Here is a 6,895-nt window from a genome sequence, read left to right on the forward strand (position 1 = left end):
CGTCTGTAAATTAAGAATTAACAATTAAAAAGTATCAAAGTGGAGAAAAATAGAATTAGCAGTTGACCTGACACTGGTTTGCCCTGTTGCACTGAAAGATCTAAAAGGCTATGGGGTAAAGCAGACTTCACTAATGTTATGACTTGACTGACATGAGCAAGACAGACATATCTGAAGCTGAGCCATCTCGACCATCCTTGTAGCTCTGATGCTTAGTGAACTGAGAGGTAGGAGAGAGACTTAAGCATATTTATGGTTATATCAGTTTCTATGTTTCTAGAAAAACTGATCTGGTCCGCATTGCTGTTGTTAGTAGGTGCTGCTGAGTTGACTATGGCTCGTAGTGACCCTATGAACAACAGATAAGAAGCTTTCTGTGACCTGTACCATCCTCATAACATCTAACATTATCAAGGTCATTGTCACTGTCACCATATCAATCTGTCTTATTGAGGGTCTTTCTTTTCATGACCCTTCCCAGCATGAAGCCTTTTGTCCAAAGTCTAGTTCTTCTTGACAATATGCTCAAAATATGTGAGATGAAGTTTCATCATAATCGCCTCTCAGGAGCACCTTGGTTGCACTTCATCCAAGATATGTAGTGTGTTTTTTGACAGTTCATGGGATATTCAATAGTCTTTGCTAATACCAAAGACATCGATCTCATGTACTTCATTATTCATTGTTCATTGTTCAACTTTAATATGAATAGAAAGCAATATGGATTGAGATTCAATATCAGGAAAACAAAGATTCTTACTACTGGGCCGATTGGCAGCATCATAATGGATGGTGAAGAGACTGAGATTGTTCACAGTTTTGGTTTGGTTAGATCCACAGTCAACACTCTTGGTACCAGCAGCCAGGAAATTAAAAGACATGTTGTGATGGGAAAGTCTGCTGTTAGACACCTCTCTAAAGTGTTGAAGTGCAAAGATGTCAGTATGGAAACTAAGGAGCACCTGATATATATCATGGTCTTTGCAAGCACTTGCTATGCATCAGAGAGCCGGACAATGACTACAGATAATAGGAGAATTGATGCCTTTGAGCTGTGGTGTTGGGCAAGGGTATATATCATGGACTGCTAGGAAAAAGAATAGGTTTGTCCTGGAGAGGGTGAAGCCAGGCTGCTCCTTGGAGGCAAGGATTCTGAAGCTTCATCTGACATACTTTGGGCATGTTGCAAGGAGGGACCAGTCCTTGGAGAGGGACATCATGCTTGGGAGGGTGGAGGGATAGATAGCACAAGAGAGGAAGACCCTCAATGAGATGGATTGATTGAGTAACTGGGGTAATAATAGGGGCAGGTGTTCTCAGAGGTGGTGAGATTGGCATAGAATAGGGCAGAGTTTAGGGATGTTGTACATAGGGTCGCTATGAGTCACAGGAGACTCAACAGCACAAACAACAATAACAACAACAAAAACAACAATAGGAAGCAACTGAAAATACCATGTCTTGGGTCAGGCACACCTTAGTCTCTACATCGATATCTTTGTTCTTTACCACTTCAGACGGGCCTTTCACAGAAGATTTTTCCCAAGGCAACATGTATTTTGTTTAATGTGGTTCCAAGGAAAATGACATTCTTTACAATTTCAGTCTATTCTTCTATCATGATGTTGCCTGTTGGTCCAGTGGTGAGGACTTTTTAATGTTTCAGCAGACTTTCACTCTGTGAGCATATATGATATTCAAAGGCTTTATTCCAGTGTGGTTCATGAGCTGACACAGAATAGTTTAATCGATATGGAGGATGTTTCGGGGGCTACCAGCCCAATCTCCACAGATGGCACGGCCAAGGAACTTACAAATGGATGGCGAATGCTCAGGCAAATGTTCCCAAATTCCAAATGACCTCCAGAGTCCTAAAACTATAGATTCTGTGAGCCAAAACACTACAGCCAGCACTGTAGGACATGGTAGTATGTTACCTAGAAATGGCCTGCTTCTCTCAGCCCACTAACTACCACTACTGATGGATGTTGATAGTGGATGCTAGTAAAATGAAGTTGTTGACAACATCTATCTTTGCTCTATCTCTAATTATATTTCCTCTTCGTCCATCAGTGAGGACTGATGCTTTCTTGATGTTGAGGTACAATCCATTCTGAAGACTATAGTGTTTGGGTTTCTGCAGTAAGTGCCTCAAGTCTTCACTTTCTAAAAGCAAGATTGTGTCATCTGCGTAAGACAGATTGTTAATGAGTCTTCTTCCAATTCTAATACCACTTAATTCTTCATAAAGTCCAGCTTTGCAAATTATTTGCACAGGAAATATATTGCATCAGTGTTGACACAGGATACAGCCCTGAGCCCTATATTTTCTGGTTTTAAGCCACACAGCATTCTCTTGTTCTGTTTGGGCTACTGCTTCTTGCTTGTTCTGTGGGTAAGTTTCACATTAGACAAGTAAGTATTCTGGAATACCTGTTCTTCTCAACCTATCTATAATGCGATATGATCCACACAAATGTCTTTGCATTGTTAAAAAGCACAAATAAGCAAAATTTTTTCTATTCTCTGCTTTTAGTCAAGAGCCGTCTGACATTAGCAATGATAACCCTTGTGTCATGGCCTCTTCTGAACTCAGTCTGAATTTCTAGTAGTTTCCTGTCAATATCTTGTTCAGTAGTTTTTGAATAATCTTTGGCAATATTTTATTTGCATGTGATATTTATGATATTGTTCCATAATCCACACTCTCTTGGATCACATTTTTATGGAATGGGAAAAAATATTAATATCTACCTGTCAGTTGCTACCAAGCCAAAGGTTGTATAGCCCTGGTGTATCCACTTACCATACAGAGGTAATTTGTGGTCGCTGTGAAGCTGAACACTGTGACACTGATGTGTCAAAGGCGATCGGTTACCCATGGTGAACAGTGTTTGGTGGAGTTCCCCGATTAAAACAAGCTTGGAAGCAGGAGTGACATCCACTTCTGTAAATAACTTGTCTCTGGAAACCCTATGAACCTGGAGGAAGGATGAAAGTCAGGCAAGTGTGGAGGACTTTTGTTCATAGGGTCACTATGAGTCTCCTACGACTTATGGCACTTAACAACAACAACAACAAAAACAACAGCAACCTGTCAGTTGACCAGGCTTGAGCACGTCAGAGCTGCATCTGTTTGTTGAAAGACCTCAGTTAGTATTGTATCAATTCCTGGGGTCTTAATTTTTGCTAATGATTTCAGTGTAGTTTAAACTTCTTCCTTCACCATCATTGGTTCTTAATCATTAGCTACTTCGTAAAATGATTCATCATGGCAATCAACTCTTTTTTGGTAGTGACTGTGTATTCCTTCCATCTTTGTTTTGATGCGTCCCGAACCATTCAATATTTTACCCATAAAATCCTTCAGTATCACACCTCAGGACTTGAACTTCTTTTTCAGTTCCTTCAGCTTGATAAACGCTGAGCACGTGGTTTGTTATTTTGGTTTGGTTTTTATTTTGGTGGTGTGTTTTTTTTTAAGTGTAACCAATTTTATTCCCTATAATTAATGGAATTTCTCATGAAATAGTTTAAAGAAATATTGTACATTTACCATAACATTTGAGTTTCAAGAGCATTTTCTATGATCTCAATGAACATGTGCTTTTAATGGATGTTTTGTGTGAGAATGTTTTATTATCCTTAAACATCTGACGATTTTATGAACTATAGTCAGTATAGCCTTGTGCCAATTCCTTTATTAGAAGACTGTTATCTAAAAAGAAGGTAAGAAGGAGAGAAAGATAATAAAAAGATAAGAGAAAGGGAGACAGCTAGACATTGACTGACTCGATTCCTAAGAGGCGAACAGTCTAGAGTAGGCTGCATCACTAGGCTAAGTCAACTTCCACTTTAAAGTCTTCCAGTTTAAATAAGATGTTTTTAATATACTTTCTCACAGATCTTTCAATGTTTCTTAGTCATTTCTAGTAGGTCTCCTTCCTGTTAGAGATGATTCAGAATATTTTACCTTGAGGCTAATCTACTGGTAGCCTTTCAGATAGTTAAATATTGAAATGCTCAGAGAAGGGGGCACTTGTAAAGCTAAGATCCTTCTGCTATGCGTATCATCAGCCTTCCTATCTAGGTTAGGTTCAAATAAGAGGGCTTGCTTTGGCTGCGTGCCACTTAGAACCCTCCCCTTCTAGTCCGGGGTCCAGATGCTTCCTTGCTCACGCCGCGTCAGAAGACACCTCTCAAGGTTCAATCTCAGAGAAGGAAGAGAGAGGGAGTGGGGACAGTCACCCCAACCCATACCTCCTCAGGTATGTTTTTTTCCAAGCTGATTACCTGCTCTTTCTTTCTACACCAACTGCTTTGTGTGGGACCACACCACGCCAGAGCCTTAGAGGATGATTTGCGGCACCAGCCAACTCCACTTGCCACCAGGCAGAGCTCAGGCATGCACCTCTAAGCACGAGGCTTGTTTGCTCAATCTACCAGCTGATGAGCCCCTCACCACCTGCCCAGCAAGACATGGCAGGAAAGGCAGCCGCTGTTGCTTGCTAAACACTGTCCCCCTTGCCCTGCCAGTGACCCCCTACCTGTGGGACACCAGGCTGTTTACATGTGCGTGGAGAAGGGTTAATCCAGGGGTCTGGATTTGCATCGACCTTCACCTTCTCTTCCCTTGATAGTGTTGCCTAATTTTTCTCCCACACATTATCCTGCGGCAAAGCAAATGTTCCCCTGAGCCTCTCCTCACTTGTTAAGAGAATGAGAGTCAACTTGATGGGTTGTGTGCTTGGTCGTTTGTTGTGGGGTTTTCCCCCCTTCTTTCCCCTGAATTTAGTATCGAGAATGAACACGCGTGCACTGAAACACGTGTTGACAAAGCGAGAGGAGGAGAAAGGGGAAGGGAGGGGTGGGTGGGCGTAAAATAAAAAACCGACTTCAGTAGCAGCATTCAACAGAGCATTGTCTCTACCGTCTTCATCTGCATTCAAGTGGTCGTGACCTTCCAGGTGTCTTTAAGGATGAAGTGTTTGCTGGACCATTTCGAGCTGAGCCTGGCTGGTCCACGTGACCCTCCTGACATCAAGAGGCAGGCTTTTAAAAGAACAGAGGCACCTTGTCAGGGCTCAGGGGGTCACTAATAGCCTGCCTTGGGCCCTCCAATAGGTTATGTTCAGCTTCTTCGTCCAACACAAAGGGAAGGCGAGGGAGGCTGGGGAGGGTAGGGGGATAATTATCATTCTGGTGTGGGGTGGTGGGGTGGTTTTTTTTCCCCCCTCAGACCCAGAGTTATGCTCCATGTCACTGTGTTAATGTGCCTGCAACCAGGGAGACACAGAAAGCTCCTCTCAGCCCTGTTTATTAGCAAGATCCATTTGCAAAGGGCCCTTCTTTTGTGCCACGGTATGAATGTGCTTTGATGGCAAATAATTACGGCAGTCCTTTTGACATGAAGATACACAGGCTGCCCTAGTTAAGCCAGTAATTAGCCTGTCCTCCTTTTTTTATTATTATTGAGAAACTACAAATTATCCTCATATGTGAACTGGCCATTGCTTCGCCCCCTCCTCTATTCTCCCTCTGTCTCCGGCTCTGCTCTCTCCTGCTGGCCCGGCTCGCTCCTTTCTCCCTGCCTCTCCCTCAGCACTTTGGAGAAGCGGAATGCAGCTGCACAAAAGCAAGATAAAGCTCCACCATCAAGATGATGAACAATCTGGATGAAGAGCCTTCGAGATAAACACAAAGGCTGGAGAAGTGCAGTTGATGTAGGCCCGGACAGCTGAAGAATGCCGCGGTCCAACGATGAATAGCCCTCATTTGCGAATATACAGATTTTCCACCATGAATAAAAACTGAGTGGAGGTCACAATAAATAAACTTTCCCCCCCACCACCGCCACCACCCCCACTTCTCCTTAAATAATAATTCAGGTTCCCGGCACCAAACAGCTGTAAATTGAAGGTTGTGCTTGGTTTTCGCAACTCTCAAAGGGGATAATTAAGCGAAGATCACATTGTTTGATATATTAACGTAATGATGAGCTACTATATTCTGCTTGTTTCGAGTTATTTTCGTTTCTCTTTCCCATTATCTTTTTTTTTTTAATTGCGTTTCAAATACATTTTAAATGTAGGAACAGCAGTTCTGAACCACCGTCTGCCTCGTGTTTGGATCTCTTTGAAATGTATTCATATAACATTTAATTAAAGCTACAACATCCCCTCTTAGAAAATGCGTGCAGGTAGGAATATCTATATTATCTGATGAGGTCTGACACAATCTTGCCAAAAGGCTCACTCCGTTCTCCTTCTTGGTGCCAGGTAATTACACCATCATTAACCTTCGGAAGCGTCACTGTCAGTACTTCTTGCAGTTGTAAAATCAGGATTTGGGAAAGATTTTCCTAATTTTGCTTAAGATCACTGTGGAGGCAAGGATCAGGTTTGAAACATTCTCAGCATGGAAGATGACTGAGCACTGGCCTCTCTGAGGCTGCACTTTCTGAAGGAACCCAGCCCTCAGGCCGCTCTACTCACAGTGCCTCAAGGACGCCCATCCGTATGAGAAGCCTTGACCAAGGAAACGTCAAAACGCTATTTTCTTTTTCGAGCCAGTGCAGATTCGAGAGTCATTTTCTTCCGATAAGCTTTGACCTGAACAAACATTGGACAATCCAGATCTCTGTTGTTGTTGTTGTTGTTATGTGCCGTCGAGTCGCTTGCGACTCATAGCGACCCTATGTTCAACAGCTCTAAACTCTGCTCTGTCCTGTGCCAATCGCATTGTCTCTGACACACTTATCCCGATTATCCCAGTCACTGAATCAATCCATTGTCCAGGAGGCCTTCTCCTCCTGCGCCTGCCCTCCACCCTCCCAAGCATGATGTCCTTCTCCAAGGACGGGTCTCTCCTTAAAACATGATTAAAGTATGTCAGA

This window comes from Elephantulus edwardii, unplaced genomic scaffold (genome assembly GCF_000299155.1).
Source record: "Elephantulus edwardii isolate Elephantulus edwardi_28Jun2011 unplaced genomic scaffold, EleEdw1.0 scaffold00011, whole genome shotgun sequence".
Lineage (NCBI taxonomy): Eukaryota > Metazoa > Chordata > Mammalia > Macroscelidea > Macroscelididae > Elephantulus > Elephantulus edwardii.